The sequence below is a fragment of the Pelmatolapia mariae genome, linkage group LG16_19 (genome assembly GCF_036321145.2).
Source record: "Pelmatolapia mariae isolate MD_Pm_ZW linkage group LG16_19, Pm_UMD_F_2, whole genome shotgun sequence".
Classification (NCBI taxonomy): Eukaryota; Metazoa; Chordata; class Actinopteri; order Cichliformes; family Cichlidae; genus Pelmatolapia; species Pelmatolapia mariae.
In genome coordinates this window covers 44,735,506-44,745,021 of record NC_086241.1, presented here as the reverse complement: position 1 = coordinate 44,745,021, position 9,516 = coordinate 44,735,506, and the positions used below count along the sequence as shown (strand labels likewise).

The window sequence follows — 9,516 nt, the reverse complement described above, 5'->3', positions numbered from 1 at the left end:
TATCCTCTGCTGCATCTCAGACATCAGCAAGAATCAACACAGTGGTAAGTAATAAGTAATGTTGAAGGTTGTCTCTGAAATGATGTCCCAAAATGTTAGAAAACTTCTTGAGGTTTTAACCTTTATTGTTGCTTTTCTGCCTTTTGTTTTTAAGAATCTGATGAAAAGGAGAAACAAGAAGAGACACACCACAAACGAGTTTCCCTTACTAACATGGTAAATATATTCATCATGTAATGACATTTCCTCAGAGTAACCAGGAGTGTTTGTCTTGTTCTAAAGTGATTCACTCTTCTCTCATGTTATTTGGTATTTGTCTTTGAAAAGAGTGGAGCAGTAACTGCATACGGAGAAAGAAACAGGAGCATCCAAAGACAACTGAGAGTCTTTAGTGCACCGTGAACAGCAGTCACCTCAGAGCAAGAGAGTCCTCGTGGCTGTCTGGGTTCTCTCCAGGAGCTCTGGCTTTATCCCACAGTCCAGAGAAATTATATAAGTGATACTCCAAAAGTTGATTCTTTTCATCTGGACGTAGCGTTTTGTGGGAGAAACGTTTTGTCACTCATCCAAGTGACTTCGTCAGTCTCAGCTGACTGCAGGTTTCCCCAATCTTATAAACAGTACATTTGCATAATGATTGAAACCAGCCCACTGAAGGAACAATGGCTGGGACGTCAGTCAGTTCCTTAATCTTAATTATGTAAATTATCATGACCATTGATCAACAACCACTGACCAAAACCCACTGATCAAAGCCCACTGATCAATGGCCATGAGTACCATTCACAGAGAGTTGGGGAATGGCTGCAATCACAGCATTGTAGCATACCTGGATCATTGAGCTTGCGTCAAGATGTTTTAACCCACTTTGGCAAGGACTGCCTACAGCTTGTACGTCAGAATGAGCAAACAGCACGTAAGATGCCGGATTACAGGAACCACCTGAGATTCAGCCTCAGATGCCGACAAAACAGGATTACTCCTAAAAGTCTGCAAATGAGCTCTTCAGTTAAAGGCTTCCGGGCAACAAAAATCCTCCAGAAGGCACAGCATCAGTTGCTCAATGAACGGGTGAGGCAAAGAAATTTTACCATCGACATGCTAAAATCTCAAGAGGAGCGGATCCGACAGAGACTGACAATGCTTCTAGATGAGAGTACTCTTAAAAAGGTGTTTGACTTTACTGAGAAGTCTCGTCTAGCACAGCACAAGAAGTCTAAGACCAGGCAACAAAGGAAATTTGACTTATTTGTTGTACGTCGGAAACCACCGCAAAATATGGAGAGTGTCCTCAGTGGCCAGAAGAGAGAAGGATGTGACACCGAGGATGTGGACAAGTGGGTGAAGAATTTGTCTTACAGACAGCTCACCCAAACAGAGAAAAACATCCTTGCTAAAGGGTTGAATTTTGCTGTCACACCGAGACAAATCCCGCTAGTGGAGCTGATCACAGCCACAGAAACAGCAATTCGTAACAACAATATTGCAGAAGTGGAAGCGGAGCAACTACGGACGAAAGTTTTGGCCTGTCTCAGCAATGCAAAGCCCCCAGCATCCAACATCACCATGGAGGAGAGGAAGGCACTCACATCACTTAGTGATGGCAACAACATTATCATCCTTCCGGCAGACAAGGGTAGGTGCACAGTATTGCTAAACCAGAAAGACTATCATGAGAAGATTTTGTCACTACTCAGTGATGAAAATACTTATGAGCCCCTGAAATGAGACCCAGGAAGTGGCTACAGGAAGAGGGCGATAGACTGTTTGAAGCAGTTAGAACAAGACAAGGCTATTGACCAGAACTCATACCACAGGCTGTACCCAGGGGAGTCTACACCAAGTCTGTATGGTTTACCGAAAATACATAAACAGGGTGCACCTTTAAGACCGATTGTCTGCATGATCAACTCTGTCACCTATAACATCTCCAAGTTTCTGGCTTCAATTCTCAACCCGCTGGTGGGCAGCTCTGAACACCACATCCAGAACACCCTGGATTTTGTTGAGAAGGTGAGAGATGTCATCATGGAGGCAGATGAAACCATGGTCTCGTACGACGTTACATCTCTCTTCACTTGCATCCCAGTCACGGAAGCGTTGGAGGTAGTCCGTAAGAGATTACAGGATGACACCAACCTCAGCAACAGGACCACTCTCAGCATCGACCAAGTGTGTTTGCTTTTGGAACTGTGTCTTCATTCCACCTACTTCACATACAAGGGTCAGTTCTACAGGCAGAAACATGGGTGTGCCATGGGCTCCCCAGTTTCACCCATCGTGGCCAATTTGTACATGGAAGAAGTGGAAAAGAGAGCTTTGCTATCCTACCCTGGAACGCCACCAAGCCATTGGTTCAGGTATATGGATGACACCTGGGTGAAAAATGAAATCTCAGGACGTACCACAATTCACGGATCACATTAACTCGGTGGACCGACACATCAAATTCACCAGGGAGGATATGAAAAGTGGCAGGTTAGCCTTCTTAGACTGTGAGATTTCCATCAGTAATGGGAGACATCTAAAAGCTGACGTGTACCGTAAACCTACGCATACGGGTCAGTCTCTAAGGTTTGACTCTCATCATCCACTGGAGCACAAACTGGGTGTCATTAGGACGCTACGACACAGAGCAAACACCATCCCCACTGACACAGCGGCCAGGGAGGCAGAAGAACAGCACATCAAGAAGGCCCTGAGTAAATGTGGTTATCCCAGCTGGACTTTTGTCAAAGCTGGAAAGGCACCTAAAGAAAGCTCCAGCCGATCCAGGAGAGAAGGACAACCGCTGCCCAAGCGAAAACCTGTAGTGATCCCATATGTGTCAGGAGTATCGGAGCAGTTGAGACGCATTTTTTCTAAACACCGGGTCTCTGTGGCTTTTAAACCCCAAAACACGCTGCGCCAAAAATTGGTCCACCCCAAGGATCGGGTCCCCCGACACAAACAGAGTAACATAGTGTACGCTGTTAAGTGCCAGGAGGATTGCCAGGATTTATACATCGGGGAAACCAAACAACCTCTGGCGAAGCGGATGGCACAACACAGAAGAGCTACCTCGTCAGGCCAGGACTCTGCAGTCTATTTACACCTACAGGCCAGTGGACACTCTTTCAAGGATGAGGATGTACACATCTTGGACAGGGAGGAATGCTGGTTTGAGCGCGGAGTCAAGGAGGCCATTTACGTGAAAAGGGAAAGACCATCTCTGAATCGAGGAGGGGGCCTAAGGGTACATCATTCGCCATCTTACAATGCTGTGCTTGCAGCCATTCCCCAACTCTCTGTGAATGGTACTCATGGCCATTGATCAGTGGGCTTTGATCAGTGGTTGTTGATCAATGGTCATGAGAATTTCCATAATTATGATTAAGGAACTGACCTCCAAGCCCATTGTTCCATCAGTGGGCTGGTTTCAGTCATTATGCAAATGTACTGTTTATAAGATTGGGGAAACCTGCAGTCAGCTGAGACTGACGAAGTCACTTGGATGAGTGACGAAACGTTTCTCCCACAAAACGCTACGTCCAAATGAAGAGAATCAACTTTTGGAGATTTACTTACCTGGATGATTGAGAATGCATCAAGACGATATAAGTGATAAGTGCTTGAAATGAGACATAGGTGTGAATGTGAGTGTGAATGGTAGTTTGTTTCTTAGTTTGAGTCCTCTCTGTGTCAGATGGCAACCTGTCCAGGGTGTACCCCCGCCTCTGACCCTATAACAACTCCAATTGAACCATTTACAATGCAACATAATTTTTCTAACCTTCTAGCACATGAAAAATGTTCAGGCTTTTATAAACATTGAGTTCTTCTGTGGGTCTCTTATTGCCTGTGTGTGGAAATAGCATATTATGATATAAAGCTGTGTCTTGACATTGAAATCCTTAATTTGTCTGATTATGTTATGATTAACATAGATCACTGTTCTGTTTTCTCGTAGCTGAGCTGGTGAGTCCAGTCAGTGTGTGTCAGATAGTCGTCAACAAACTTGAGGAACCGTCCTTTAAACAGCAGCCATTTGGACTCTATGAACAATCTGCTCCTCTCCCTTTACCATGACCTGGTTACCGGGTGCAAGATTTTCCTCCAATCGCAGTCAGGGGATTGATTCACTCAGAGCAGCTGACGACATCTTTTAAACCCCGTGCTGCAGAGTCAGAGGGAGAACACCACTCCATCTCCTTCTACAGACTCACCAGCTGGTATGATGGTGCTGCCTGCAGGGTCCCGCTTACATTCTCAGATCCTGACTCCAATACTTCCAGAGAAGGTGGATATTTATGTGCTGAAGGCAGCCGGGAGGAACTGTGTCCACAGCCTGGATGTCAACAACCTCATCGTCACCAGAGTCAATCCTGCTGTTTATCACACAAAAGACACTGAGATGACAAACCGCTGGAGAATCACGGACTCCAGCTCAGAGGGCAGAGTTATCATGTCGGTGCTCTGCCAGTTTCTAAAGAGGTTTGCACAGAGCATGAAGAGAAAGGCTACAGAGGAAGAGAGCAGCAGCAGGAGCCCCACTCCACCAAAGAAACACTTCAGACGTTGAAGCCTTTCTCAGAGAACTTATTTTCTGAAGACTCTTTAATAGTTTTAAGACTTTGGCACTGCTTCTGTGAACTGTGTTGGACATATGGCAGGGCTGTGGACTGGATGTTGAACGAGGAACATCTATTGTAGAGCCAAGTGTAAATCTGTGCAACACGAACTAAGGATCCATAAAGACAGTGCCAAGTGTACATTATCCTCTGCTGCATCTCAGACATCAGCAAGAATCAACACAGTGGTAAGTAATAAGTAATGTTGAAGGTTGTCTCTGAAATGATGTCCCAAAATGTTAGAAAACTTCTTGAGGTTTTAACTTTTATTGTTGCTTTTCTGCCTTTTGTTTTTAAGAATCTGATGAAAAGGAGAAACAAGAAGAGACACACCACAAACGAGTTTCCCTTACTAACATGGTAAATATATTCATCATGTAATGACATTTCCTCAGAGTAACCAGGAGTGTTTGTCTTGTTCTAAAGTGATTCAGTCTTCTCTCGTGTTATTTGGTATTTGTCTTTGAAAAGAGAGGAGCAGTAACTGCATACGGAGAAAGAAACAGGAGCATCCAAAGACAACTGAGAGTCTTTAGTGCACCGTGAACAGCAGTCACCTCAGAGCAAGAGAGTCCTCGTGGCTGTCTGGGTTCTCTCCAGGAGCTCTGGCTTCATCCCACAGTCCAGAGAAATGATATAAGTGATAAGATAATACAACCAAAAAAAAAAAAAAACAGTTTAGAACAAGTGTGAGCCTCCTTTACAACTTTATTCACATCCTTTAAATGTAAGAGCTGCTGGCACGTCTGGTGAGGGTGTGCCCACACCTAATCTAAACCACAGAGCTTTAGTCCCTCTCATACTTGGTTGAGTATTGACATCAGCTGCACCGGTGCATGCAACGTGAGGGCACTAATGGACAGGGAGGAAATAATACTTGAATTCATTTTGAACAAAGACGTCATGCCAAATATTTTTTGATAGCTGTTTCAATTATGAATACACAGACTTTGTGATTGCTTTTTTCCTGTCAACATGTATTGTTCACAAATAACCACGGGCCACAACTGAATCAGATAGTTCCATCATTTCTCTTCATCTGCATTTTCGATCTGAAAGTAGAAACAACTATAACGAGGAGAAATTGAATTTTTATATTTATGAACGAGGACTGTGTGGAGGAGAGCCGAGTCAGGAAACAGGTTGTTCACCTGACCGACAAGCTGGAGTCAGAACCTGTGATTTATCCTCCCTGACTATTGAGTGATGTTATATGCTGATGTTATTTTCCTGTTTTGAGCCAAACCAGATTTCTCTATAGGAACTCTGTGTTAAAGGGTCAATGCACCAAATTGGGTTTTGATTTCTCATGCAAGGAAAGCCACAAACTGCTCAGAGGGATTAGTAATGAGCACAAGTTAAATGAGCTCATTGCACTACGTTGGTTTTATCAGCCCTGCACAGAACAGATCGGTCTTAGACTCTTTGATTCTCTTAAATAAGTAGAATCTGAAACTGAAGGTTTTAGATTAAATCTGATTCCTAAATCAAGAAGTAAATCTTAAAGAACAACCTAGGTTTGTAATTTGGAACAAAGTTGCGTTAACTAAAACTATCTTGAACTGTGGAAGGTTAAGTGTGACCTTCTTAGCTGCAAACCTTGAACTGGTTTAGTAGCTTTTATATCTGTCTTACTGTGACATAAGTGCTGAAAAGGGATTTATCTCTCTCCCTCTGTCTATCTCTCAGTCCGTCTCTCTAAAATATTCATTTTACTTTATTTTCTCTATATATGATGTAGGTTTGAATTTTCCCTGCTAAATTGTGACGGTCTGGGAGTCTCCTACGTTCGACCTGCCTGTATGTATGTTTTTCTATGTGTTTTGTTTTGTCTCCCCTCCCAGTCCCCTGCTTCCCCCTTTAAGTGTGTGTGTGTGTGTGTGTGTGTGTATTCCAGCGTGCCAATTTATGGGCGTCATCAGGCCGGAAGGTGTTTCCCGTGTTGAAGCCGCCACACATGTCTTCCGTCTAGATTGGCCGCTACTTAACTGTTTGACTGAGCTTCAGTCAACGCTGGATCATTGAGTTACCAAGTAAGTGAAGTCCCAGCTCTGAGTGGAAATAGTCTGTGCGTGTGTTTCTGTGAGTTCACCAATCTGATCTCTGTACCTTGTCTTGTTAGGAACTTGGAGAGGAGTGTGTCACAGGAGCGAAGTGTTTGTAAATGTCGAGTGTTGGAGTTGTTTTCCTGTCACACCTGGACCACCAGCACAGTCCTGCAGGATGGGAAAGTCCTGCATTTGGGCCCCGTTCTCGCCACGCACCTTAACATAAATAATAAACACTTTGATTGAGAAACTGCATTTTGTGTTTACTTTTGTAGGGTTGCCTACCGCTGCAGGAGGCTGCATCATGAAACCAACATGATGAACTGCCAGTGGGAGAAGCACTACCCTATAGACCTCTGTAATCCAAGTAAAAGTAGCAGTACAGCTATATACAAGTTAATACGAAGGCACAGAATCAACAAGAGCTATGAACTAATCTTAGAGCCGGGGCTACACTGGTGCGAGTCATACAAGGATCCAGCGATGAGTAGCTTCCTTTCCTCAACTTAAGTAGTGGCAGGGATAATGAGGCACAGGTGTTCACTCTCCATAGGTGCGTGGGGCGAGGGCAGGAACCACCATGACTTCCGTCCTGGCGAGACAGAGAGCGCGAGAGAGAAAAATAATGACGCTGCTGATCATCTTCATGCTGGTCCACCGGGCCGTGACATTCAGTAACATGAATATGGAAGTGTAAAGAGTGTGCAGCACAAGAGACTGCAAGATCTCAGTTATTGAAGCACTACAGGTTAAACCATGGTCACTTTGGCCGCAGACACGCTTATCCATGCACATATTTAAATTGTCCATGTAGTCACCAATGTAGATCACATGTTGATCAGACATTGCAGAGATCAGTAGATTCCTGGTGTGATTGAAGACAAGCTTTTCATTGATGATTTAAAAAGAGGGTGATGAGCTATTATTATTATTATTACTACTACTACTACTACTACATTGTCTTGATTAATCCATTAAAAAACAAACAAAAATAAAAACATTTGCAAATGGTTCAAATCTTTCATAAATATTCACGCAGAGCTGGAAATTGTAATTTTTAAATTTGATTTGTGCAGCTAATGAAAGTCTTCTGAAGGTAAGAAGGAGATGTGCAACAAAAAAATTACAAAGTTTATCTTTTTTGTTTTTTTTCCTAACAAACGTCTGTTCATCAATATATTTTTGTATTCAGTTCATTCTATTATTATTGTGTGAATGCTGCTGTTGCTCAATTCCTCGTTATTATTCTGAATTCTTTGTGGGATTTTTGGGTGCTGTGACTTTTGGTGTTTGTTCCTGTTTTTCTTTCTTTAATAACCTTTTCTCACAAGATGTTTTACAAAGTAAATACATTTGGAGAAATCTCCCTGACTGTAGTGGCGATTCCTTTTGTTTGAACAACCAAACATCCAAGAATTAAAATTCCGCAAGCCACTGCTGCACTGAGATAAGATCTTGTACGCAGGCAAAAGAAGTCGACTGTCCAAACTTGAAAGTTGCATTTTATGGTTTATTTATTCAGTTTGGCAAGCAATAAAAAGATCAATTTTTGTTGCTTCCTGCTGCTTCTTCTGCTCTGGTAAAAAATAAACAAGACATAGGCTCACTCCAGTGCATACTGGTCCTATACCAGTCTCTTTATTTAGAGAAAAATAGCCCTACAGTTCTTCCTGACTGACTTAACAAGATAAACAACAAAACAAACCCAAACAATTAAGCAAGTATTAACCTACAAATAAAACTTGTGAATAACCCAAAATATAAGTAAACCAACAACAAACTTTAACAAATTTCAAAATATAAAAAATAAAGAACAAATAGCTCCAACACTCCGGCCCCTAATTGTGCATACAATCACAATTACTTTAAAGTTCCAAAAAGAAAGGAGCTATTCACTCTGATTTTCTTCAAGATCAGGCTTCCAGTAGCAAAAGAAGTTTGCTACTGGATGACTTTTGCCATCATCCATGATCCTCTTGGAGCTGTAGCGCCTGCAATCCAAATAATATCTCCAGGTATAAGACATCTTTTAGTCCTCGTCCATTTTTGTCCTTCTTTCATCAGAGGTAGGTACTCAGCAAGCCATCTTTTCCAGAACAACTCTGCCATGTATTGTACCCATTTCCACCTTTTCCTGCCATGAAGATCGCTTGGATCAAACAGTCCTGGTGGCAAAACTGGTTTGTTTTTCAACAACAAGTGATTGGGTGTCAGTGCTTCAAGACCATTTGAGTCATCTGAAACTCTGGTAATGGGTCTGTCGTTCAATAGAGCTTCAACTTCACAGAAGACTATTTGGAGTCCTTCATCATCCAAAACTTGTTCTTTGAAAATTGAGGCTAAAATACTCTTTATGGAACAAATGAGACGCTCCCACACACCACCTTGGTGAGAGGCTGCTGGGACGTTAAAGCTCCATTTGACACCATCCTGAACAAAAGCATTTTGAATTTTAGCATGGCTCAGCTCAGTCAAACTCTTGATTTGCACCAACAAAATTTGTAGCATTATCAGACCTGATGGTCGAAACTGGGCCTCGTCTACAGATGAACCTCCGCACAGCATTTATACAGGAGTCTGTATTAAGTGTATGTGCAATCTCCAGATGTACTGCACGACTGGTCAAACAAGTAAAAAGAACATCCCTTTTAAGGAGACTTTGTCTCTTATAACACTTATAGGTCCAAAATAGTCCACTCCAACATTTGTGAATGTAGCTGTGTTTGGCACGACTCTATCTTCGGCAGATCTGCCATCTTTTTTTCAACAAACTTTCCTCTGTTGCGTCCACACATGATACAACGAGAGATGATTTTCCTGGCAGCAGAATTTGCATTTACTATCCAGTATTTTTGTCT

The 9,516-nt window shown here is 42.7% G+C and overlaps 1 long non-coding RNA gene and 1 pseudogene across 1 annotated transcript; both read left to right on the top strand.

Moving 5' to 3' along the window:
• Positions 1-662: 662 nt before the first annotated feature.
• On the top strand, positions 663-3,669 carry LOC135933839 (uncharacterized; annotated as a pseudogene).
• A 1,467-nt stretch (positions 3,670-5,136) lies between these two features.
• On the top strand, positions 5,137-8,152 carry LOC134645350 (uncharacterized). The gene is made up of 3 exons (XR_010096546.1): positions 5,137-6,410; positions 6,508-6,643; positions 6,733-8,152. It is a non-coding gene; the product is annotated as an uncharacterized LOC134645350 (long non-coding RNA).
• Positions 8,153-9,516: the final 1,364 nt, after the last annotated feature.